The sequence below is a fragment of the Nomascus leucogenys genome, chromosome 1a (genome assembly GCF_006542625.1).
Source record: "Nomascus leucogenys isolate Asia chromosome 1a, Asia_NLE_v1, whole genome shotgun sequence".
In the NCBI taxonomy this organism is placed as follows: Eukaryota; Metazoa; Chordata; class Mammalia; order Primates; family Hylobatidae; genus Nomascus; species Nomascus leucogenys.
Window position 1 is genome coordinate 88,451,801 of NC_044381.1, and position 27,318 is coordinate 88,479,118.

The 27,318-nt window shown below is 38.2% G+C and overlaps 1 protein-coding gene across 9 annotated transcripts in view; it reads left to right on the forward strand.

The window, feature by feature from the left end:
• Positions 1-27,318, forward strand: part of SIPA1L1 (signal induced proliferation associated 1 like 1) — a 433,967-nt gene that overhangs the window by 84,272 nt on the left and 322,377 nt on the right. For 8 of the 9 annotated variants that reach the window (XM_030812823.1, XM_030812855.1, XM_030812833.1 and 5 more), the window contains one exon: positions 9,790-9,856. The exons of the other annotated variant lie outside the window; for it this stretch is intronic. The gene's annotated coding sequence lies outside the window, so the exon portion shown is untranslated. The remainder of the gene's footprint in view (positions 1-9,789; positions 9,857-27,318) is intronic. 9 annotated transcript variants of the gene reach the window in all.

Below are 27,318 nucleotides of genomic sequence, written 5' to 3' on the forward strand. Positions count from 1 at the left end.
CCAGGCGCGGTGGCTCCTACCTGTAATCCCAGCACTTTGGGAGGCTGAGGTGGGTGGATCATCTGAGGTCAGGAGCTCGAGACCAACCTGGCCAACATGGTGAAACCCTGTCTCTACTAAAAATACAAAAATTAGCTGGACTTGATGGCAGGTGCCTGTAATTCCAGCTACTCAGGAGGCTGAGGTAAGAGAATTGCTTGAACCCAGGAGGTGGAGGTTGCGATGAGAAGAGATTGTACCACTGCACTGCACTCCAGCCTGGGCTACAGAGCCCAGGGTTCTGGGGAAAGAACCATTTTTCCCCTTCAAGTTTATTAAAGAACAAAGTATTTTCTGATTTCACTTAAGTTATAAATTTTTATTGTAAGTTTCCATACTAGGACCAGCCTCACAGTAGGCATGTATTAACTATTAACTTGTTACAGGAAATTACATTTAGCATTGCAAGGGCTTCCATTTAAATTCTATTATTTGATCCTAACAATAATTTTGTGAGTTAGGTAGGAAAGGACTTCATTTTACAAAGAACTTAGTAGAATTCCTTGGGCACCATTAAATGATGATTCTGGGGTTTGAATTTAGGACGTCTAGCTCCAATTCCATACTTCTTGTGCAGCGTCATGCTGCTTTCCCATACCGATCTGCAAATGTTTTGGTTCTTGGTATTGTAATAATTGTTCATTTATTCAACAGAGTTTTCAATGAATGCACAATTTTAAACTGTAGGCATTTAAGGATGAATAAAAAGACAAGGTTTCCACCTTGAGGAAGACTCAGTAAATAAATAAACAAGTACCAAAAGTAATTATTGTGCCTATGGTAACAATGATTGGTACATAGTAGGTGCTTAGTAAATGCTTTTTGCACAAATGAATGAGTGAGCAAAGTTGTAAAAAGGTAATAACAAGTGAGGGTAGCTGCTTAAGTAGATAGATTGACCAGGAAAGGTCCTTCAGAGGAAGTGACACCTAATCTAGGCAAAGATCATTTTTGACAAAAGGACCAGTGCAGGCCGAGGACCTGAGGCACGAAAGAACTTGGCTCATTGGAAGGCATCAAAGATGGCCAGTGGAGCTAAAGTGAGTGTGCTGGGGAGACAGAGGTTCCAGATGAAATTGAAGAGAAAGAACTAATCATGTAAGTCCTTATAGACCATAGCAGGAAACTTGGCTCCTACTCTAATGTTGGGGGACAGTTCTCCACTTGTCTCTTGTGTTTCTACATCGACTATCTTTCTTCTGGATGATCTTTTCAAGGATGATTTGTATAGTGAATGGCCTTGGAAGAGAAAGAGAATGTCCCTTCTGGGGTAAAGGCCAGGCAAGCTGACTGCCCATTACAAAAGATTTCAGTTCACTAAGCTCAGAGTTACTCTACTGTGACACAACCTGCTGTTGTGCCGATGTCATCTTGTTCTCTTTGTGTCGCCTGGTGGAAATTGAGGCTTAAGGGACTAGCACCAAAAAATACTGATACTTTGGCCACAGCTACTGCTGTAATGACGTCCTTTGTCTCTGACCCTGGAGTCTCATGTCTTCTGCAGGCATCCATATAACTGTGTGGCAGGCTAACTTGTTAGCTCACATGTAGGGCAGAATTTTTACATTCTTCACATTTCTTGACATCTGAGGCCATGGGAAGATGTTAGAGGCTTTTAAGCAGGGGAATAATAAGATGTAGTTTACTAACCTTTTAACAAGTCAGTCTGACTACTCTGTGGAAAATGATCATGGGTAGAAAGAAGATAATGAGGAATTGGGGGTAGCTGTCTAGTCGAGAGATAATAGTGGCTTCAACCAATGTGAAGACAGTGGAGATGGAGAGAAGTAAAGGAGTTAAGATGGTCTTTGGGAGATAAAATTTATAGGTCTTGACAGAATGGATGTGGGGTTGTGAAAGAAGAATGTAAATGAATTGTAGGTTTTTGGCTTGAGCAACTGGGAAGATGAACTTCTGCTGAGATGGAGAAGCCTCAGAAATGAAGATATCTAACCTATAAAAATTTCTAATATGCTGTATATATTGCAAGGATATAATGATTATATGGGTGCCACTGGCATCTTGTCATCACTTCTTTGGCCTTTTTTCAGCCATTTCATTTGCTTGTCTCTGTCTTTGTAGAAATTTTATGTTTAGAATTTCAGGGACAGGAAGAATAAGAATTTTTATGACTTGGGGTCAAAGAACATTGGGATGTGCTTTTCTGGGAAGAACACCTTTCTTGTGTCTTCATGGGTTGTCAAATCAATATTTAAGTTAAGAAATACAATTCTTGTGGTCCCTTGGTAAGAGGGTTGCCTCAATAACAGTAAATTAGATTACCTTGGGGGGGATTTATTTTTTAATAAGCCATATTGATTTTTACCCAAAATTCATTATCTAGGAGTTTACAAAGAAATTCTTCAGTATGTTTCAGGATTTTCCCTTTTTTGAAGTTGAAGTAATATATTTTTTCTTTTCTTTTCTAGATTTTAAGTTTGTTTTAAAGCTGGGCTATTCTTTAATTTTCAAGGATAATTGTTAGTTGTGTTGTGACCACTTAAGCTTAATGCAGTAGGATGAACGAAACAAGTGCCTGGGGATGAATTTATTTAGCATTCTTCATTGAGGTATTGTTTGGGATAACTTCTTATCTTTATAATGCCAGATGCTGATTTCATTAGCACCTGATCACTTTTCATAAAGAAAATAACTAAAGTAGCCGGGCGTGGTGGCTCACACCTGTAATCCCAGCACTTTGGGAGGCCAAGGTGGGCAGATCACCCGAGGTCAGGAGTTCAAGACCAGCCTGGCCAAAATGGAGAAACCCTGCCTGTACTAAAAATAAAAAAAATTAGCTGGGTGTGGTGGTGCGTGCCGGTAATCCCAACTTCTCGGGAGGCTGAGGCAGGAGAATCGCTCAAGTTCGGGTGGTAGAAGAAAGTAACTAAAAAGCTTTTAGTAACAAATACTCCTCACCTTGAACGATTGTCTGTTAAATGCTTTCCATTTTTATCTAGTGAGATTTATTTCTGATTTTGCTTCTCACCTGCTTATTGTATTTAGAGGATGAATTTACATGCCTTGGCTTTGATATACTGTAGACAGTTTTAGGCTGCAACACGAAGTTTCTGTGAGTTTTGAATTTTTCTTTCTTTCTTTCTCTTTCTTTTTCTTTTTTTCTCTTTCTCTCTTTCTCTTTTCTTTCTCTCTTTCTTTCTCTTTCTCCTCCCTCCCCCCTCCCTTCCCTCCCTCCCTCCCTCCCTCCCTCCTTCCTTCCTTCCTTCCTTCCTTCCTTCCTTCCTTCCTTCCTTCCTTCCCTCCCTCCCTCCCCTCCCCTCCCCTCCCCTCCCCTCCCCTCCCCTCCCCTCCCCTTCCCTCCCCTCCCCTCCCCTCCCCTACCAGGGTCTCACTTTGTTCCCCAGTTTGGAGTGTACTGGCATGATCAGGGCTGACTGAAGCCTGGAATACCTGGGCCCCAATGATCCTCCCACCTCAGCCTCCCAAGTAGCTGGGACTACAGGCATGTGCCACCACACCTGCCTAATTTATGTTTTTTGTAGAGACAAGGTTTCACCATGTTGCCCAGGCTGGTGAATTATTTTTATGCCACTTTGTATGTCCTTTTATTTCTTTTATTCTGTAGCATTTTCTTTGGTGTATGGCCTTGTTTCTAGACTTTCTTTTTAGAAAGAAAAGGTTGACAGCAGGGGGAGATGGAGCTTAGCAGGATTTTTTGTTTTGTTTTGTTTTTTGTACGTGAGGCTAGGCTTAAAATTATCTTGGATTCAATTATATTCCACCAATGATGGAAAATCAACAATGGAAAGACTTGATTCCCTTTTAAATATAGTCTTAGAAAGGATGAACTAAGGTCACAAAATCATCTGTGCTGATCATGAGATTTTTCTAGGTGGTATGAGTTGTTATTAATGACTTTGATGGGTTCTGGAGATACCTCTACCAGAAATGCAGTTAGAATGCAGTTATTTCTGATGTTTTGAGAAGACGATAACATTTTTCTTTGCTTTTGTTATCTTTTTATGTAGTTCTATCTTTTTAGTTTTTAGAAATCAGTTTTAAAACATCCTCAGATAGTAGAGTGGTATTTAAGCTTCCCAAGTGTCTGGTCTTTGCTACAGAGAAGCATTGTTCTGCCTTCATATTCCTTTATATGAATTCTTCAAAGAGACTCAAATTTTGTCACTAATTTCATGTTTCATGCTGTGGGCTAAGCAGTTTATAGTTTTACCATATTTAGGCTATGTTTAGAATTTTACGAATGGTTTGCTGGTCTTCTCTCTCCTGTCCCCCAATTTCAGAATAAAAGAGAACAAAAACAACTAGTAATAAGATTTTCCCAGTGCCTTTACTTAGTAACTGAATTGGGACTGACTTGGTAGCCTGTGGAATGTGATGGGGACTCCCGCTTGAGGATTGTTCACATTGCTCTTGCAGTGCCAAGCAGAGCCCAGGTTTGTGCCTCCACCCCTTTCCCCCTTTCCTTGCTTTCAGGAAGATGTTTTTTCTCCCCTGGTTTTGGAACTGCACTTGCCCTTACTCTAAAACCCTCTGGGAAATGGTTTAGAAGCACAGTAAGAATCTTTTCCTTAGAAGCCACCAGTTGGTTCAGAATCACAGCTGCATTTCTCCTGCCTGTCTTTTCTCTGTGTTGAGGAAGGGAGTGAGCAGGAAGAGGCTGGAGTCAGACAGGTGTGGGCTTGCATCTGAGCACTTGCTTATTAATTGTGTGACCACAGGCAATGGGCTTAACCTTTTTAGGCCTCAAATCTCTGATGTAAAATTGGGACCCTCCTAAAGACCTCCTCATGGTTTGGTGAGGCTCAGATCTTGTATGTTGAGGAACTCGTGCTTAGCATTTGCAGGTTTCACTTTGAAGCTACTGTGTGTTCCCCTGTGATCCCCTCCTCCTCTTTCCCTCTGGAAATAACACTGTCCTGAACTGCAGGTTCAACATTCTCTTGCTTTTTAAAGTGAGTATATCTGTAAGTAATATTTTCTTAGTTTTGCCCATTTGGGCTCTGTAAAAATGGTATCTTCTTACATGTAGTCTATAAAGGTGCCTCATCAGAACCAGGTGAGTGTAGAACTCTTGGCTCTCCACTTGGCCTTTGATGATGGGATGTGGGTGTGGGGTTGAAGATTTTTTTTCCGTGGTGTGGCTAGAGTAGAGCGGTTTTTGTTTAAAACTTTTTGTTTTGCCAGGCCACCCCCTTATGGGTCCTTTGGTTAGAGAGACTGGCTCTTTCTGATGCAGGATCACAGGTAGGGAACGCATTATATGACATATGGTGTGAGGGATAAATCCAATAAATAAACATTGACGTTAATGGGAGCCAGATTTACTACTCTTACAGGGAAGGGAAAGGTGAAAACTAGGTTTCACCTTTAGTAAAAGGTTTGGGTCCTTTTGGAGAAAGGACCTTTTAGTAAAAGGATTGGACTAATTGGAGAAAGTCAAATCTGGTCTGTAAAGTAAATGACTATGTAACATCAGTGTTAATTTCTGGTTTTTGATGGTCATCATTATTGTAGTTTTGTAGGAGAATGCCCTTGTTTATAGAAATTACTCACTAAACTCTGGGAGTGATAGGCCATCACATTGGTTACTTAGTCTCAAATAGTTCAGGGAAAAAAAGTTATCTGTAGTGTTCTTGCAACATTTTTGTAGGTTGGTCTGAAGTTATAATGTAAAACAAAACAAAACTTTTCATAATTGACTTAGTAACAGAATTGTTAGCTTATCAAAGTCATTTATAAGGTTTACGGGGCTTGCTTTTTGGGCTGCCTTGTCTTGAAACTACCCGACCATGGTGGCCTTCCTGTTATGATACATCTTGATTTGTCTTTTAGTACGCTGTTTTTTAATATTTATAATCATCACATTAATACATTCTTGGCTCATTATTTCCTTCATCTGTTTTGCCTTTGTGCCAAACTGCGGCTTTGAATGGAAAGTGTAGTTTACAAAAATATGGCACCTCATTGTATTCAATGACAATATTGTACTTAATTTTAAATTACTTTGTGTATGCTATTCTTTTCTTCTCAATCCGCTGGTGAACCATTAAAGCAATTTCTTTCTTTCTTATTTCTTCACACTATGTCTACCTTAGTACTAAGCGTATTTCAGTAGGCTTTTAGTTTACTTTTCAAAGTGCTGGGCTGTTGATTGCCTGTCTTAGAATTTCAAATTTTCAGAAAGTATAAGCAGGGTGAGGGGCATTTGGTAGAGTGGTGGATGTGATGCTCTAGCTAATTCATAATCTAGTCAGCTCACATACATATTTGTGAATGGTTAGCCCCTAAACGTTTAGGGTTAAACATATGGGTTGAGTTTTCCTTATCCAAAATGCTTGGGACCAGAAGTGTTTAGGATTTTTAATTTTTTTTGGATTTTGGAATATTCATAGTATACTTACCAGTTCAGCATCCCTAATCGGAAAACCTGAAATCTGAAGTGCTCCAATGAGCATTTCCTTTGAGCACTAAAAGTCACATTGGCACTAAAAATGTTTCAGATTTTGGAGTATTTCCGATTTCATATTTTCAGATTAATAATGCTCAGCCTTGGATGAAGATGGTTCTAGTCCACAAAATTGTGTGAGTCAGGGTGGGGGGTAAGGGTAGCTATAGGGAGAAGGTTCATTGTCGGAATAGTGTTCTTTCTGTGAGAACATTACATGCAAATTGTCTCTTTGGTAGAATCTCCCCTTTTCCTTTGGTACAGAAAACCATAGGTTAAATACATAGAATTCCTTCGCCCCTCCCTCCATACCTGTCTTTCTTTGAGGCGACTTAGATTCATCATAGGGCTTGTTTTCCTTAAATAGGCTGGAGGTCAAACTTCTTTTTAGCAGTTATACTAATTTTCATATTTCTCAGAATGATCAGGGAAAAGAACTTTTGAAAACTCAGGGTGGTAGTTACATTGCACTTTGTATACGCCCACGCATCAGACTTTTCTTCAGCATTTTGTTTTTTTTCTTGCTGCTTGTTACAGTGTAGGTGGCCTTCTCCTGATTGCTTTTGACAGGAAATTGAGCAACCTTTCTTTTTTGGAACTGAATATATTTTACTGCTAAGAGAGGGAAAAAATGTTTATGTTTTGAAACTTTATTATGAGTTTTTATTTAAAGACTAACTTAAATCTAGAAAAAGGGGGTAGAGGTTAAATTTCATATCGTGCACTACAACTTCTGAACCTTCCTAGTAATTTCTGGGTTTTCCTTTCTTTGTAGCATTGCTTTGTTCTCTTAGCTATTGATGGATATTGAAAAGTTGTTCTTGAACCTGTCATTATTTTTCTAGCTCGTAACTGGGGCTGCCTTCCCCAGTTGTCTTCTCTCTGAGTGGAGGTGTGGACGTCTCTACACTGATTTCACAGGCACCTTGAATCTAGAACATATGTTAGCCTCTACTACTCCGTTTCAGGTTTGGATAAGCACAGCATTCAGCAAAGCTTCCCAAGGAGTTGGCTGGGCCAGAGGTTGCAGTGAATGGGAGCTCCTGATTGGAGTCGTGCCTCTGGCACAGGTTCTACCTGGACTACCAAACCTTCTGGTGCTTCTGGTGCTTTGGGGTATGAGTACCGGTCTCTGCCCCACTACCGACAGCCCCTGGCTCGCTTGCTGCTTTGAGTTACTGTGGTTGAGCCTGATTTGGGTAGCTCCTGTGTACACTGAAGATTCAGAAGACAAAGTCAGACTTTAATTAGAAAAAGCTCATTTGCCACATATGGAAATCTTGTTCTATTAGAATGGAGTGATTCTGATGGAATCTAAGTGTGTTCATAAATCCTGTCCTTTTGGTTGAGTTTAAAATTTGCATGTTTATTCATGTTCCTAAGTGGATTACTACCGCAGATCAGCTGCCAGGCATGTCTTATTTATATAATTAGTTATAGCTCATTAGTTAAAGATTAACAAAACGAAGTATATATTTTGAGTGTTACAGATTTCTTCACCTATTCTATGGGTGCAAGCTGCAGGCCAGTTGTGTAAAAACAGCAAGTTTCGTTATCTTAGATATCTGACACTCAGAATATCCTTTAGAGCAAGCTTGTCCATCCTGCAGCCCATGAGCCACATGTGGCACAGGATGGCTTTGAATGCAGCCCAACACAAACTTGTAAACTTTCTTAAAACATTATGAGATTTTATTGCAATTTTTTTTAAAGCTCATCAGCTATCGTTAGTGTATTTTATGTGTAGCTTAAGACAATTCTTCTTCCACTGTGGCCCAGGGAAGCCAAAAGATTGGACATTCCTTCTTTAAAGGTTTATTTTACCCACAGTTTTCTTCTGATATTTGTACGATTTGGTTATGGTAGTGTAGGAAAGGCCTGTTGTGGGATCTTACCAAGCTCTGTTCTACCGAATTACATGAGATCATAGTGTGAGGGTATGATAGGCCCTCGGTAAGTCTTGTTTGAAGTGCTTTATTTAGCTGAATAAAAGGTGGGAGTCCTAATGTCCAGGGTGATAGGCTGGGAAGAGGAACTTACCCTTTTATCTTCAGTAGGAATTGGGAATATCTGTGAGTGAAACTAAGTTCTGATGATTTTTATTCTTCTTAGCTTCCATTTTATGTGACTGTTAACAGAGTTTGGCAATTACATAGTTTGAAATAGTGTTTATTTATTGGAAGCTCTTATGAACGTGTCTGACTTATTTAATACATTTTAGAAATTGGTACATGTGCTGTAGATGATTACTATTGGGCATGTATGTGGGTATTCTTTTAATCAATAAGCTTAGCATTCATAGGAAATACAACTATGGTGGGAGCTTAGTAGGTGATCTGAAATGAGCAGTGTGAGAATTGTGGAATTTCCAAATATGCAGTGTTTGGTTTCTTCGGAACAGGGTTTCTAAACCTCACCAGTATTTTCGTTTTAGGCAGGATAATTCTTTGTTGGAGGGGACTGTCCTGTGCATTGTAAGATGTTCAGTAGCTTCCCTGGTTTCTGTATATTAGATGCCAATAGTGTGCCCCCCCCACTTGTGATGACCAAAAATGTTACCAGATGTTGCAAGATGTCCACTGGGGGTTCAAAATTGCTCCCTGTAGAGAACTAGTATTTTGGAATAGTGATTCCCATAGGCATGTGATGGACCAACTCATCAAAATCACTTTGGTGGTGGTGGTGTTTTTTCTTTTATACATACAGCTTCTAGGGTGAGATCTTTGAGTAGCAGTCTGTGGACAGACTGAATGAATAGCCAAGCAAGAATTTGTTGTTTAAGTGGGAATGGCTGTTGGTTGGCTCAAATTTAAATATGTGTTGAGGCGGGGCATAGTGCAGTGGCTCACACCTGTAATCTCAGCATTTTGGGAGGCTGAGGCGGGTGGATCACCTGAGGTGAGGAGTTCAAGATTAGCTTGGCCAACATGGTGAAACCCTGTCTCTACTAAAAATACAAAAATTAGCCAGTGTGGTGGTGCACACCTGTAATCCCAGCTACTCAGGAGGCTGAGGCAGGAGAATTGCTTGAACCCAGGAGGCGGAGATTTCAGTGAGCTGAGATCTTGCCACTGTACTCCAGCCTGGGCGACAAGAGCAAAACACTGTCTAAAAAAAAAAAAAGCCCAATAAATGTGTATTGACCTGCACATAAAGAGATTACCAATTAAAGAAGGTTTTAGAGACAAAGTATAACATTTCACAATTGTGATTTGATTAGTAGTAGTGATTTTTTTCCCCTTTTACTTACTATGAGTTATAGTTGTGTGTTTTTCAAAATTTGGAAATAACTACTAATAAAGTTCATTATTATTTTAATCTAGGTTTTGAGAGATTACCTGAAGTTGCACTCAAAAGCAAGATATACTACTAACTTTGAAATGGAATAAGGTGAGTTGATGGATTAGTTCCAAAGTCACATTGTAGGGAGGGAATGTCACACAGTCATTCTTAGAAGACCTGCTATTTGGCCAGGCGCAGTGGCTCACGCCTGTAATCCCAGCACTTTGGGAGGCTGAGGTGGGTGGATCACCTGAGGTCAGGAGTTTGAGAACAGTCTGACCAACATGGTGAAACCCTGTCTCTACTAAAAATCCAAAAGTTAGCTGGGTGTGGTGGCACACACCTGTAATCCCAGCTACTTGGGAGGCTGAAGCAGGAGAATCGCTAGAACCCAGGAGGTGGAGGTTGTAGTGAGCCGAGATTATGCCATTGCACGGCAGCCTGGGGGACAGGGTGAGACTCCATCTCAGGGAAAAAAACAAAAACACAAAACCCTGCTATTTATAGCAGAATTTTGATTTATCAAATGTCCGATATTTTCTGCCTACTGGCTTTTCCCTTTTTGAAGTGGAAAAGGAAAATATGGGAAATGCTTGTGCAGTTTTAGTCATTGATTTCTGAATTCAGTGTTGTCATCTTTGCAGATGTAATAGTTTGGATAATTTTCTGGCTACTTAAGAAGGTTTTCTATTACATATTTATGTTTTCCCTCCATAGTGAATGCATTAAAAATCTTCTCTATATTTCTTGAAATTTGGTGAGGACTTATACTGCAACCCATGTTCTAAGAATCTTGTTAACTCTAATGCATCGGTGTATAGTTTGGGGTGCCAAGCTTTTCCTGAATAATTGAGAAATGATCAGATGATCTACCCTTTGATGTATACTGGTATATGTATTACTATTGCTCTTAGAGTGACTGTACTGGCTTACTCATCTCTTAAACATTTTAAACAATTACAAAAGGATATTCTTTTATTGAGAAAAACAACAGCTGAATGCAGATTAAGGGAGATGCATTTTGTACAGGTCAAAAATACTGTCATATGTTAAATTCTGGTGTTGTGTAGGTTTCATTATACTTAACCTTGACCGCAGCCAGATGCTGAAACAAAGACCTTGGAGTTTTTCTTACTTGTTGCTTTGTCAGAAGAAAATTTCCTAAGGAGTCAGCTCTTCTGGAGTGACTGCATCCTATAACGGATGGTCAAGTTCTCTGAGCATCTCCCCTCCATAAACCTTTGTGCAGAGCTTAGGGGATGGGTAATTGGAGCACTGCTTTTAAAGTGGCTTGCTATTTGTGACCTTCCTTGAATTTCAGTAAGGGAAATTTGGGAATCATTATCTCTGAAAATGGCTTTAAAGTACATTAGGGCACTTTTCTGGGTTACATTTATTTGACCATTCCCAGCATCATTCTTCTTTAATAGAGGTGGAATCTAAGATTTTTAGATATGTGTAATTTTTAGCCATTTGAAAAATCCAGTCTTTTAATAGCAACACAACTGAAAAACTGTCTTTGAAAACATAACATCTTTGGAACTGTCAAGACTTGCTTAATGGTGAAGCAAGCAGCCTGCAGGAATGCTCTGTGAATGTAGCTCTGCTCTGGTACTTCGAGAGGGAAGAAAAATCAGTACATATTATTGAGTGCCCTATGATTTTTACCTCAATTTTAGAAGCTGTTTTTCTAGATATACTTTTTTTTTCCCCTCCAGAATAGCTATATGTTATTGAAATGTGCACCTTCAGTGCAGTTGTCTTAATGGTTTTTTTTTTTTTTTTTTTTTTTTTTTTTTTTTTTTTTTTTGAGATGGGATCTCACTCTGTCTCCCAGACTGGAGTGCAATGGCGTGATCTCGGCTCACTGCAACCTCTACCTCCCAGGTTCAAGCGATTCTCCCGCCTCAGCCTCCCAAGTAGCTGGGATTACAGGCATGTGCCACCACACCCAGCTAATTTTTGTATTTTTAGTAGAGATGAGGTTTCACCATGTTGGCCAGGCTGGTCTTGAACTCCTGACCTCAGGTGATCGGCCTGCCTCAGCTTCCCAAAGTGCTGAGATTACAGGTGTGAGCCACCATGGCTGGATGTATTAATGGTATTTTAATAATAACTCTTGGTTGATAAACTTGAATATGACAGTTTTGAGCAGGCTATATTTAAGTTCTATATACTACCGTGAGGCCAGGCACTTGTTTAGCTTCTGTGTTGTATAGCTACACCTCGTATTTTGTTCTTTTTTTAAAAAATATAATAAATCTATAGTTTTATTAACACAAAAACTGACAGTGTGGTATGAAGTTTACATTTAAACGAAGTTTTCGCAGAAATCTAACACGTGCCTAAAAAGATTTTACAATGTAGCTCTAGATGCAAGTCCAGACAATATCAAAAACTGATGGATCTCATGACTCAAGACAGAGCATTTTGGGTTTCAGTTACTTCTTAGGATTTCTTAAAAATGGTTTTGTTTTTTTTGTGGGTTTTAATACACCTTGTTTTTTGAATTGGGTTGCTTCATTTGATAACTTGAACCTCTGGGCACTGAAATATCTTCTTTTAATAGCAATGATATCTGGTAATGCTGGTATAGTATCTCTAATAGGTCAGGTGGGAGATTCTTCTGTTATACATCCATTCTTACTCAGGTCTCCTCAGGCAACACAGGAGGAGGCCATGACTCAACAGTTCTCCCAACCTGTTGGTGACATGACTCTTGGCTTTCTAAGTGTATACTTCCTTCCTAAGTGCTATTTCTCTACTTAAGGGATATCTAAAACAACTTCTGTACTCTAAAAGAAAGGAAAATCTACACACACATACACACACACGCACGCACACACACACCTTGTATGTGTGTAGTTTTATGTGTACCTTATTAAATCTATCATTCTTTTTTAAATTATTGTTTGAGCAGCATTATTCTAGAATATAAACACTGAATTGAATAAGCATACTTTTTTCTTTTCCTTTAAACAAATTTTTAAAATACAGTTTTTAAAATTAAATAGAGACATGGTCTCACTGTGTTGCCCAGGCTGGTCTGGAACTCCTGACCTCAAGTGATCCTTCTCCCTTGGCCTCCAGAAGTACTTGGAATAAAGGCATGAGCCACCGTGCCTGGCCTGCATGTAACTTTTGACTCCTCCAGAACTTAACTACTAATAGCCTACAGTTGACCAGAATCCTTACCAATAACATAAACAGTTGAATAACATGCATTTTGTATGTTATATGTATTATATACTGAGTTCTTACAATTACGTAAGTTAGAGAGAATAAAATGTTATTAAGAAAATCCTAAAGAAGAGAAAATATATTTGCTATTCATTAATGAAAGTGGATCATAAAGGTCTTCATCCTCATTGTCTTTGCATTGGGTAAGCTGATGAGGAGGGAAAGAAGAGATTGGTCTTGCTGTCTCTAGTGACAGAGGTGGAGGAGGAGGAAGGGGAGGCAGGAGAGGCAGGCACACTTGGTGTAACTGTTATTGAAAAAATCCACTTTCAAGTGGACATGTACAGTTCAAACCCATATTGTTGAAGGGTCAACAGTGCTAGGCAGTTTTATTTTCTAAATGCTAACTATAATATAGTATAAAATATTAAAAATTTATAGTAGCTAGGGGATGATTATAGAATCTTCCTTTCATCTTGGCTGTGACTAGTTTGAACTGAGTTTGGCATGGCCTGAGGTCACTTCAGAATTATTTTGTTATGCGTTTTTATTATCCAAAGCCCATTCCTTGGTTCTTAAAGAAGAAAATGATATGAAATCCTTTGACCTAAAAAACATTTTTATCAGCCAATAGAACGGTAATTTAACCCTTTCGTATTTACTAATGCTGTTGTACCCTTTTTCTCTTCAGTAGGAACAACTTATTCTCACTCAGCTCTTATTTTTATGTTCTCCAGAACATAAGAGAGCAACTGCCCATGCCAAATAGTTACCTCTTTTAAACTCATTCTAGTGGAACAAATGATAAGAGGTGTTTGAATTAAGTTGTTTTTGGAGGAGTGTGCCTTATTTCTTAATACCTGATTTTTTGGGGGGCCCAGATCTGCATGGGTATGATTGTCTATAGTAGTATATTGTAATTTTATAATGGTACCATGTTGCCCACTTTCTTGACTTTAATATTTCTTTAAATATTTAAAATTTGCTGATAGTGGATTTGAACAAAAGTCTAAAGGAAGGAATCAGAAAATAAAGAAGACAGAAAATGAACTGTGTGGATGTAGTTGGAGGTCAGGGTAGGAATTGTGCAGAGCTCAGCCCCACCCCCTACTGCCCCTATTTGCCTTAAAAAGTTGGGTGGCACGAGCATTTTTGAAGACCTGACTTCTGAGACAGCAGGTCACAGGACAGAACTGGAGGAGAAGCTTGCATTTGCCAGTTGATCATGAATTGCTAATGTTTCTCGAAGGGCTTAGGAAACAGTGATGGGGATTTTATTTTAAAACCTGGACTTTATTTTAATGTTTGTCAGTCCCTAAGCATATTTTATATATACAAGGAAGCTGTAAATGTCTTCACTGGTATTTAGTGCCTTTCCCCAAAACCGTGATGGAAAATTAAGGCCATATGGTGAGTAAAGTCTTACATGTGGGGAAGTTCAGCATGCCACATTCTGGAGCTTTTGGTGCTCCTGTGGGGAGGGCTTTATTGTATCTTTTTGGAGAAGATTTTTAATAAGCAAGAGAATATAGAGTTGAATGTCCTTGGCTTGAAGGCCATTACTACTCACATCTGCACAAAATGGGCCAAGGTCTTCAGTGAGTAGATGATAAGGGAAACACAGTGGTATGGGTGGGCAGCCCTTCCGCGTGATATCAGCCTCTCAGAGCAGGGGTGTTTCCTGAACCGTTGCTGTCTCAGCACATGACTAGCCTTGAGTTCTGCCTGTGATAGTTTCCTTAATTAAAACAGTCTGGCACTCTGGATGAGCGTTCAGTAGGCTAAATAGTGAATGGTTGCTGAAGAGGTAACGGACTTTGTTTTCTTTCAGGGTTTTTTTTTTTTGAAGTCTATAACTTAATTCAGTAACTGACCCTTGTCTGCTACCGACCAATGTTTTTTTCCAGTCAACTGAAAAGTAAATGTTTTGAGAAATTGACTAGGTAACATTTGATGAATATCTGTCTTTGTGTAGGGACTTTCAGGGCTGTTCTGGCCTGAAATGAAAGCTTTTGGGCCAGGGGTGATGGCCCACACCTGTAATCCTGTAATTTGGAAGGCTCAGGAGGATTTCTTGAGGCAAAGAGTTCAAAACTAACCTGGGCAACATAGTGAGACCCCATCTCTTAAAAAAGAAAAAATTAGCTGGACATGGTGGCATGCACCTGTAGTCCCAGCTACTTGGAAGGCTGAGGTGGGAGGATTGCTTGAGCTTGGGAAGTTGAGGGTGCAATGGGCCATGATCACACCACTGCACTCCAGCCTGGGTGACAAAGCGAGACCCTGTCTCAAAAAAACAAAACAAAACAAAAACCTTAAAGCTTTTGTAGTTTTAAGGTAAGATATTCTGCGTCTGTTGACATTGTTTCTTCCCTGGATTTATTAGTGGGAAAGTTAATTAAGCAAATAATTATTTTATATCTATTATGTAGAGAGAACATTTTGCTTAGTATTAGCCAGGGTAGAAATATGAAAAAGAAATGCCCCCTCGTAATCAAGTTATTTTTCTAGAGGAGAGTTAGACATAATTGAAAATGGTCATAATAAATGACCAAACATAATAAGGCCTTTAGTAGAAATATAGGTAAATGCATTGAGGCATTTATAGAGGGAGGATTGAATCCATGAAGGTGGCATTATTTGAACAGGGCATTGAAAGGCCATCTAACTTTGTCTGCCTATCTACCCATCTATCTGTCTACTAAAGGAGTAACATTTGGTTTTTTAGGTAACCAAAGCAACTCATCTTTGTTGTGTAAAATCTTGGATGTTCTTAATGGCACACAGATCAAAGTAAAAATCACCTAATTCCCACCAGATCACTCAGTCTTCACCACCTAGAAGTAACTATCCCTGCTATCACTTTTACTTATTACCTGTGGAATTTTCCAAACATACACAGAAGTAGAGAGAAAAGTACAGTGAGCCCCCATGTACTCATCATCTAGCTTCCACAGTCATGGACAGGGACATTTTGCCATTCTGTCTGTCTTTCTCCTGCTTTTGTGTTTTTTTTTTTTTGTTGGAGTTTCAGATATTATACTATTTAACTTATAAATACTTCAGTCATTTTTTGCTAACGGAGAAGCACTTAAAAAAATAGCAGCAATGTCATCACCATTAACAAACTTACTATGTATACTAGCTAGTCATATAAGCCCTAGTCCATGTTTTCTCCCTTGTTTCAAAATTGTCGGTTTACAGTTGGTTTGTGGGAATCAGGATCCAAGCAGCCTTCACACATCGCACGTGTCTCTTTTAAGTCTTTCTTAATCTGTAGCATTGTCCCTTCTCTCCCTTTTCTTCATGTAATTTGTTGTGGAAGAAATGGGGTCATTTGTCCTGAGTCACTTTAATAGTTTTCTTTCATTTTTGTTCTTCTATGTGATCAAAGATACGTTTTAAAAGCAAAATTAGTATCATATTGCACATACTGTTTTATGAGCTACTTTTTATACTTAACGATTGAATAAGGACATTTTTCTATTGTTTACTCTTCTTCAATTAGTTTTTATTTTCTGTTAAATCTTATGGCATAATAGTAACTAAAATGAGAAAGATGTAGTTGATTATATTTAAAGTAAATCTGGCCAGGCATGGTGGCTCATGCCTGTAACCCCACTGCTTTGGGAGGCTGAGGCAGGAGTATTGCTTGAGGCCAGGGGTTTGAGACCAGCCCGGGCAACATAGTGAGACCCGCATCTCTACAAAAAAACGAGAAAAAAAAAAAAGTAGGCAGTCATTGTGGTGTTTGCTTGTAGTCCCAGCTTCTTGGGAGCCTAAGGTGGGAGGATGGCTTGAGCCCAGGAGTTGAAGGCTGAAGTGAGCTATAATCACACTACTGTACTCCATCCTGGGTGACAGAGTGAGACCTTATCTCTTAAAAAAATTGTAACATAAAATAATAAAATAGGTAAAGCTTACATTAGTGATATGTATCATAACAACAAATCGGTTATTTCTTTCCTCCTTGACTCCCTCCCTACCTCCCTTTCTTCCTTTCTTTTTTACTCCAGTAGCTGTTATGGTTGGATATAATATTGGGGATGCAATTCCCTGTATTGAAAGTCCATTTTGTTTTTCCTGAGAAATGTAGAAGATGGTTGTGTAAAAGACGGCCTGCCTGATGGTTCCTTGACAGGGCTGAAAGTAGAGGGAGGTAAATGGTGCTCACCCAGGCCCTGATTTTCTGGAGATTTACCACAAGAAGGGGACCCTTATTATTATTGTTGCTGAACTTTATTAAAATGTTAAGCTTACATTTCATATAAACTAGGCCACTGTAATCCCAGCACAGTGGGAAAAGATTCTTAGTCGTTAAAATGGAGTATGACATTTTTATTTAGTGATGCTAACATTTTTAACTGTTGTATATGAGGACCTCTTCCAGTTATTGCCAAAGATTTAGCCTGGGAAAGAGATTATGTGTGTTGGCTCATACCAATAATAATTATACCAGCTGAAGCTTCATGTAGCCATTTAAGTAGACAGAGTCAGCTTCATTTATGATGTTATAATTGTTCCTATGGTAGTTTGTCTTCTTCCATTTGATTAGACTTTTTGTAGTTATTTTAACTTTTATTTGTTGTTGCTTTTTCCTTTTTTAAAAAGTGAAACAATACATATAACATCTTAGCCATTTTTACTGTACAGTTCATTGATATTAAATACATTAATGTTGTCCAGCTGTCACCAGCATCCATTTTCATAATTCTTTTCATTTCAGTAAAAACGAAATTCTATACTCATTAAACAGTAACTCCCCATTCCTACCACTGCCCAGAATGATGTCCATCATTCTGCTTTCTGTCTCTATGATTTAGGCTACTCGAAACACTTCATGTAAGTGAAATCATCATACATTATTTGTCTTTTTGGTGACTGGCTTATTTCACTTACCATAATGTCTGAAGATTCATCTGTGTTGTAGCATGTGTAAGAATTTCCTTCTTTATAAAGTGGAATAATATTCCATTGTACGTGTACACCACATTTGGCTTATCCATTCATCCATCGATGGACACTTGGGTGGCTTCCGCCTTTTAGCTATTGTGAAGAATGTTGCTGTGAAAATGAGTGTACAAATATCTCTTTGAGACTCTGCTTTGAATTTTTTTGGTAAATACCCAGAAGTAGAATCATTGGATCATCTGGTAATTCTATTAAAAAATTTTGAGGAACTGCCATAATCTTTTCTTCACAGTGGCTGTACCATTTTACATTCCTACCAACAGTGCACAAAGATTCCAGTTTCTTCACATCCTTGCTAACACGTATTTTCTGTTTTTTTGATAGTTGACATTGTGATGGGTATGAGGTGGCACCTTGTAATTTTGATTTGTATTTCCCTAATGCTTAGTGATGTCAAACATTTTTTATGTGCTTACTGGTCATTTTAATATCTTCTTTGGAGAAATGTTTATTCAAGATCTTTGCCCATTTTTGAATCAAGTTGTTTGTTTTGTTGTTGAGTTATAGTTCTTTATATAGTTGTGATGTTAATCCTTTGTCAGATATATGAATATGATTTGCAAATATTTTCTCCCATTCTGTGTGTTGCCTTTTTTAGTCTGCTGATAGTGTCTTTTGATGCACAAAATTTTAAAATTTTCATGAAGTCCAATTTGTCTGTTTTTTAATTTTGTTATATATGCCTTTAATGTCATATGTAAGAAAACATTGCCAAAGCCAGTGCTGTGTAGCTTCTACCTTATGTTTTCCTCTGAGAGCTTTATAGTTTTAGGTCTTACATTTAAGTTTTTCATTCATTTGAGTTAATTTTTGTAAGTAATGTTCACCTAACTGTATTCTTTTGCATACGCAGTTTTCCCAGCACCATTTGTTGAAAGGACTGTCCTTTCCCCATTGAATTCTTGGCACTCTTGTCAAGAAATCATTTCACCATATATGCAAAAGCTTATTCTAGGCTCTGTATTCTATTCCATTGGTCTGTCTTTGTGCCAGTACCATGTTGTTTTGATTACCATAGTGTTTTAGTAAGTTTTGAAATCAGAAAGTATGAGTCCTCCTGCTTTGTTCTTTTTCAGGATCATTGTGGCTATTTGGGTCCCCTAATATGTCATGTAAATTTTAGAATTGTTTTTCTTATTTATGCAAACATATCATTGGGATTTTGATAGGGATTGTATTACATCTGTATGTTGTTTTGGGTAATATTGCTATCTTAACAATATCGAGCCTTTCAGTCCTTGAACATGGAAAGTGTTTCTATTTCTTTCTCTTTTAACTTCTTTCAGCAGCGTTTTGTAGTTTTCATTGTACAAGTCTTTCACTTCCTTGTTTAATTCCTAGGTATTTTATTCTTTTGATGCGTTTTTGTAATGTCCTTTTCAGATTGTCCATTGATAAGGGTGTAGAAATGCAACTGATTTTTGTATGTAGACTTTGTCTCCTGCTATGTTGCTGAATTCATTTATTAGTTCTAATAGTTTTTTGTGGAATCTTTTGGGTTTTCCACATGTAAGATTATATCACCTGTGGACAGAAGTAATTTTATTTCTTTTCCAGTTAGAATGCCTTTTATTTCTCTTTCTTGTCTAAATGCTTTGGTGGAACTTCCTGTGCTAAGTTGAATAGAAGTGATGAAAGCATGCATTCTTGCCTTGTTCTTGATGTTAGAGGAAAAACTTTTATTTTAGTCTTTCATTATAGACATGATGTTTGCAACTGATTTTTCATATATTGCTTTTATTTTATTGAGGTAGTTTCTTTCTATTCCTAGTTTATTGAATGTTTTTATCATGAAAGGGTGTTGAATTTTGACAGATGCTTTTTCTGCATCAATTCAGTTGGTCATGTGGGGTATTTCTTCTCTTCATTCTGTTAATGTGGTGTATGATCTTTGTATGTTGAGCCATCCTTATATTCCAGGAATAGATGCCACTTGGTCATGTTGTATAATCCTTTTACTGTGCTGCTGAATTCAGTTTGCCAATATTTTGTTGAGGATTTTTGCATCGATATTCATTAGAGATAATGGTCTCCAGTTTTTTTGTAGTATCTTCATCTGGTTTTAGTCTTAGGGTAATACTGGCATCAGAGAATGAGTTAAGAAGTGTTCCCTCCTCTTCAATTTTGTGGAAATTTGAGAGGGATTGCTGTTAGTTCTTTATTTGTTTGGTAAAATTTACCAGTGAAGCCATCGGTTCAGAACTTTTCTTTTTGGAGAGATTTTTTTTTATTACTGATTTAATCTCTGTACTAGTTATATGTCTTAGGTTTTCTGTTTCTTCATGATTTAATGTTGGTACATTTTGTATTTCTAGGAATCCATTTTATCTAGGTTATCCAGTTTTTTGGCATACAGTTCTTCATAGTGCACTCTTATAATCCTTTTTATTTCTGTAGAATCAGTAGTAATGTTCCCACTTTCATTTTTGATTTTAGTAATTTGAATCTTCCCTTTTTGTGTGCGCGAGTACATCTCAGTAAATATTTGTCAATTTTGTTGGTATTTCCAAAGAACCAACTTTTGTTTCCTTAATTTTCTCTGTTGTTTTTCTTTTGTTTAGTTTATCTCTACTCCTTCTTTCAGTGAGCTTTGGGTTTAGTTTGTTATTTTCCTAGTTCCTTAAGTTGTAAAGTTAGGTTTTTGACTTCCTAGTTCCTTAAGTTGTAAAGTTAGGTTTTTGACTTGAGATTTTGTCTTTTAATGTAAACATTTATAGCTGTGAATTTTCCTCTCAGCACTGCCTTTGCTGTGTCCCATAAGTTTTGGCATTTGTGTTTTCATTTTCGTTCATGTCTAAGTATTTTCTAATTTCCTCTGTGATTTCTCCTTTGATCTATTGGTTAAGAATATGTTGTTCAGTATCCTACAATTTTGTGTTTTGTGGAAATAGTTTTACTTCTTATTAATTTCTAACTTCATCCTGTTGTGATTGCAGAAGACATTTTATGCGGCATCTTTGAATATCTGTTGAGACTTAATTTGTAGCTTAGTATATGGCTTGTCCTGGAAAATATCCCATATGCATTTAAGAAGAATGTGTATACTGTTGTTAGGTAGAGTGTTCTGTATATACCTGTTAGTTTAGTTGGTTTCTTGTGTTGTTTGAATCCTCTGTTTCCTTATATCCAGTCCAGTTGTTCCATCCATTATTGAGAATGGGGTATTGACGTCTCCAACTATTATTGTAGAATGGTCTATTTCTCTCTTTGGTTTATCAGATTTATTTTAGATATTTTGATAGGTGAATAAATTTTTATAATGGTTACATCTTCTTGCTATATTGTATTTTTTGTTAATACATAATGTCCTTTTTTTGTCTAATGTAAACGTTTTTGACCTAAAATCTATTTTGTTAGGTATTAGTATAACCATCCTTGCTTTCTTTTGGTGACTATTTGCACGAAATAATCGTTTTATTACTGCACTTAGAATCTGTTTGTGTCTTTGGATCTAAAGTGAGCCTCTTGTAGATAGCATATAGTTGGATCATGTTTTTTAATTTTTTAATTTTTAAACACACCTCCTTTGTCTATGAGAGGTTGTTTTTATCTGTTCTACCATTCTCTGTCTTTTGATTAGAGAGTTTAATCCATTTACATTTAAAGTAATGACTGATAAGAAGGCACTTTTGTCATGTTGCTATTTGTTTTCTACATGTCTTGTAGCTTTTTGGTTCCTTATTTCTAGCATTAACTGTCGACTTTTGTGTTTGATTTTTTTTTTTATTGAAACCTTTAAAATTTCTTTTTTCTTGTATGTATTCTGTAGGTATTTTCTTTGTGGTTACCATAGGAATTACATTTAACATTCTAAAGTCATAGTACCCTAATTTGAATTTTTTTTTTTTTTTCCAAAGACAGAGTCTCACTCTGTTGGCTAGGCTGGAGTGCAAGTGGTATGATCTTGGCTTACTGCAACCTCTGCCTCCCAGGTTCAAGCGATTCTACTCCCTCAGCCTCCTGAGTAGCTGGGATTACAGGTGCGCACCACCATGCCCAGCTAATTTTTTTTGTGCTTTTAGTACAGGCGGGGTTTCACCGTGTTGGCCAAGCTGGTCTCAAACTCTTTACCTCAAATGATCTGCCTGCCCTGGCCTCCCAAAGTGCTGGGATTACAGGTGTGAGCCACTGCACCCGGCCTGAATTTATACCAGCTTAACTACATAAACTGTGTTCCTCTAATAGTTCAGGCACCACCTTTTTCACTGTCGATGTCACAGGATTACATCTTTATACATTGCGTGCTCAAAAACATGAAGTAATAATGAACTAATAAAAGATTAGTGCATTCGTTTCTTAAACCATGTAGAAAACAAAATGTGGAGTTACAACTAATAGTACTACCTTTTAGACTAAATTTTGAAAGAAAGTTTAGTCTCTTAAATCACATAGCAAACAAAAAATGCAGTTACAGACTGTTTTTACAGTGACACTTTTATAATTGCTCATGCATTTACTTTTATTGAAATCTTTATTTCTTTATATGGCTGCAAGTTACTCTTTAGTGTCCTTTTATTTTTACCCTGCAGGAACTTCTTTTATCATTTCTTGCAAGACGGGTCTAATGGTAGTAAACTTTCTCAACTTTTTTTTTTGTCTGAGAATGTCTTCATTTTGCACTCACTTTTGAAGGACAGTTTTGACAGAATAACATTCTGGTTGATAGATGTGTTTGTTTGTTTTTTGCACTTTGAATATATCTTCCTAATGCCTTTTGGCCTCCACAGTTTCTGATGAGAAACCTGCTAATAATCTTAGGAGGATCCTTTGTATGTGATGAGTTACTTTTCTCCTGCTGCTTTCAAGATTCTTTGTCTTTAGAAAGATATTATAATGTGTGTCAATGGGGGTCTCTTTGAGTTCTCTTGTCTCGTTTTGGAACTCTCACAGTGCATGTGTTGCCTAGCTTGATGGTGTCCCATAGGTCCCCTGGCTCAGCTCACTTTTCTACAGTCTTCTTCCTGTTTCTCAGACTTGATCATTTTCATTGTCCTATCTACAGGTTCACTGATTCTTTCTTCTGCATCCTCAAATCTGCCTTCAATTCCCTCAGTGGATTTTTTGTTTCTATTGTTGTGCATTTCAACTTCAAAAATTTTTTTCTAGATTTTGGATCTCTTTATGAATATTTTTATTTTGCTTATGTTTTTTTTTTAGCTTTCTCCACATCTTCCTTTAGTTCTTTATCTTTAACATGGTTGTTTTTGTCTGGTAGGTCTGCCAACAAGTATTTTTCAGGGTCAGTTTTTAATTTATTTTTTCCTTTGAATGGGCAGTATTTTCCTATTTGTGTTTCTTGTGATTTTGTTGTTGTTGAAAACTGGACACTTAATTTTTTTATTTTTATTTTTTTTGAGATGGAGTGCAGTGGTGTGATCTCGACTTACTGCAGCCTCTGCCTCCCAGATTCAAGCGATTGTCCTGCCTCAGCCTCCCAAGTAGCTGGGACTATAGGTGTGTGCCACTGTGCCTGCTAATTTTTGTATTTTTAGTAGTGATGGGGTTTTGCCATGTTGGCCAGGCTGGTCTCGAACTCCTGACCTCAGGTGATCCCCCCCCAACTTGGCCTCCCAAAATGGTGGGATTACAGGCATGAGCAACCACGCCTGGCTGAAAACTGGACATTTTAATCTCATAATGTGCCAACTCTGGAAATCAGATTCTCCCTCTTCCTTATGATTTGCTGTTTTTTTTTTTTTCCTTTTTTACTGGTTTTATTTTTATTTTTATTTTTATTGTAGGCTGTCTCTGTGCTGAGGATCAATCTGACATGTAAATTTAAGGTCTTTTCAGATATTTTCTGAGTCTGCACCTTTCCCTGGCCATGCATGGTCACGTTCTAATTTTCGCCATATATGTGGTTGCTTTTGAATGGCCTAGTCTTTAATGTCTGGCCCTTAAAAGGGGTAAAGAGAAAATTGAACGGGGGTTGGGGAGAAGAGCTCTGGCCTGTTAAATGCCCTGAGGTCCCTTTGGCCAAAAAGGAGGGTCTTACAGCAGGAGTGGAGGTTTAACAACAGTGGCCTCTTTGCACTTTTGTGATCAGAAGCAGCAGTCAGCCAGTAGAGCGCAGATCCCCGATATTTAGAGGGCAGGGTCCTTTTTGCCCATCCTGACTCTTGCCAGCTGTGTGCAGACTGCTCTAGGAAATGTGTGCCCAGCTACCTGCCCCAGGACTTGGGGTAGATGATGGGTAGCTGCAACTATGGTAAGAGCCAAAATTAAATGAAAATAACCTCAGTGAACTGTTCAAGCCTTCCCCTAGAAGTTGCAAGTCTTCCATAGATTCCACAGCTCCAAAATAATTATTTCGGATAGATTCTGCCAGTGCATCTATTGTCTGGGCGGGAAGACAGATTCCTGATACTTTCTACTCTGTGATCATCCCAGAACCTGCTCCTCAATTTCATTTTGATTTAGTAATAGTTGCTGAGATATTATTTTTATTTCACCATATTATTTAATCCCAAGTCACTTGATAACATTATGTTTTTGTGAGACATTTTTTCAAAATTAATTTTTTAATAGAAGTAATAAATGAGTCCCTTTATAAGGTTTGAGTGCCTGTTTCCTCCCCACTTCCCTCATCCTGGTTCTCTGGCTTGCTCTCCACTGGTAAACAGTTTGTTGATTTGGTACTTTTATTTTTATTTATAATATAAAAGCATTGTATTTTTGTATTTTAGAAACTTCACATAATTGCCATTGTGTTTAGTATCTGTAATTTTTTTTTTCATTCAAAAACATGCTTTGGATAGCTATTCATGTTGGTTCATATAATCCCAGTTCATCCTTTTTAACTGCTGCCTAGTCATGGGGATTGATTTGTTTTTTTTTCTTTTTCTTCATTTTTCCCATTGCTGAACTTCTGGGTTGTTTCTTATAGTTCCTGATTATAAACAAGACTGCAGGCAACATCCTTGTCCTTGGCTCTGTGTATATGGGCATGTTTCTCTATGCAGTTGTCAGGTCATGGGATATTGTAATAGACACTCTTGAATTGTTTTATCTAAGTGGCTTCCATCAGCAGAGGATAGGTTCTTTAATCCTATATGTTTTTATGTGGAGAAATGGTACAGGGTAGGAGCTGTGTTTGAAGACCTGACGTGTTATTTACAAGTAGGTAGATCTCATTAGCTTATAATATTTGGCTTTGAGGTTTAAGGCTAGTTTTATTCATTGCACTGTATTTTGCTATCAGATGTGAATTTATTTAGAAATAAAGAATTCTGCTGTTGAATAATTGCAGGTAAATTACTATAATTACCATTGAGCTTTTGTGTAAAAGTAACACCTTGTTTTAGAATCTGCGCATTGGGGGTAAAGCTAGATGTGAGGGTTGTCTTAAGTGCTTCTGAAGTTTGGAAGACTTCTTCAGTTAACTGCTAATCTGTGTTCTAATGGCTGAGGGATGTGTTGTATATTCAGCATCACACCTACCTCATTATGGACATCACAGGCAGAGGGAATACATAATTAAATGAGAGCTACTGCTGGGCAGAAATAGGCACACCACCTCCTCTAGTTTCCCTTAAAGGACTGTTGGTTTCAAAGGAAGAAATGGTATTTATTCTTTTCCTTTTTTTTTTTTAATTTGCATGGTTGTCTGGTATGATGGGGAATATTTCTTTCTTCCTTTTGATCTTTTCAGTCTTCATATGCCACTTCTTTCTCCACAATAGTTATGTCTATTCCATTTTATCTCTAAAATCCTCTAGCTGGAGATCTTATCAGTATTCTGAGCCTCACTCTATTCATCTAACAAATGGGGCTAATAAGCAGGGTGTTTGGGCATCAGGTTGACAGTGCAGTGCCTCATAGGAAACAAGCTGCACGGGACCAGAGGGATCACTTAATCCAGCCTTCTCCTATAACAGATGAGAAAACTGAGGTGGAGTGTCACATAATGTGTAGCTTCTCTCCCTTTCGTTTGTGCTTAACTAATATCTTTCTCAGTTGTGGGATCACTTTGCGACTCTGCTTCCTGAGAAACCACAGGGGCAGCTTTTGCACAGGGCATTTTCCTTGCTTGCAATTTCTTTTTCTTTTCACCACCTGTCAAGTCACCTTTCCCTCACTTTGAAACACATTCAAATTCATTTCCTCAGGGAGGCTTTTCTAGTTCATCCTTAAAGATGGGTATTATTTCAAATCCTGATCAACCCAGTTTTATCCTTCATTGTGGAAATGTGAAGGACCTATTATTGATATTATTATAAAGGTCCTATATAGATATACATATACACTTATATGATATTTTTTGTTATTTAGGGAAAAAAAAACTTCTTGAGAACAAATTTGTTAGCAGCCCAGTGTTATTTGTGTATTTTGAAAGGGACAGTTTCAGTCGATGAGATAATTAAATGCACGATATGCTTTTAGCATATTAACTCCTACTCACAGATCCTTGTTCTGCTTTTCTTTTTCTTTTTTTTTTTTTTTTTTGAGACGGAGTCTCGCTCTGTCGCCCAGGCTGGAGTGCAGTGGCGCAATCTCGGCTCACTGCAAGCTCCACCTCCCGGGTTCACGCCATTCTCCTGCCTCAGCCTCTCCGAGTAGCTGGGACTACAGGCGCCCGCCACCACGCCTGGCTAATTTTTTGTATTTTTAGTAGAGACGGGGTTTCATCATAGTCTCGATCTCCTGACCTCGTGATCCGCCCACCTCGGCCTCCCAAAGTGCTGGGATTACAAGCGTGAGCCACCGCGCCCGGCCCCTTGTTCTGCTTTTCATACAATCACCTTTCAAGCTAGTAGTCCAGAGCTAAGGATTATGTTAAATAAGTTAGAAGAAAACCACCCACTGCTAATTCACAGTCTTTTCATATGGGTGAATATTCTTGCAACTTTCCCCTAGTGTGCTTTCTTCCACCCTATGAAAAGAGGCAAATAAAGTAAAAATGTCAAGCAGCAGTATACACTCCCAAAGATAACTCACAGAAATAGTTATATGTGGACTAACTAGTACATAAAAGATTACATGAGGCTGGGTGTGGTGGCTCTCAGCTGTAATATCAGCACTTGGGAGGCTGAGGCAGGAGAATCGCGTGAATCCAGGAGTTCGAGACCAGCCTGGGCAACATAGTGAGACCTAGTCTCTACAAAAAAATACCAAAATTAGCTAGGTATGGTGGAGAATGCCTGTACTTCCAGCTACTTGGGAGGCTGAGGTAGGAGGATTGCTTGAGTCTGGGAGGTCAAGGCTGTAGTGAGCTGTGATTGCACCACTGTACTCCAGCCTGGGCAACAGAGGCAAGACAGTGTCTAATAAATAAATAAATAAATAAATATCACATGAAAGCCAAGTTGGACTTCATAATCCTTAACACGAATGAACTATAAGGGCCAAGGGAGGGCTCCTCTTGGCCTCTCTGAAGGTTTGATAGAAAATCAACTCAGAAAAGGCAGATTAATTGGAGA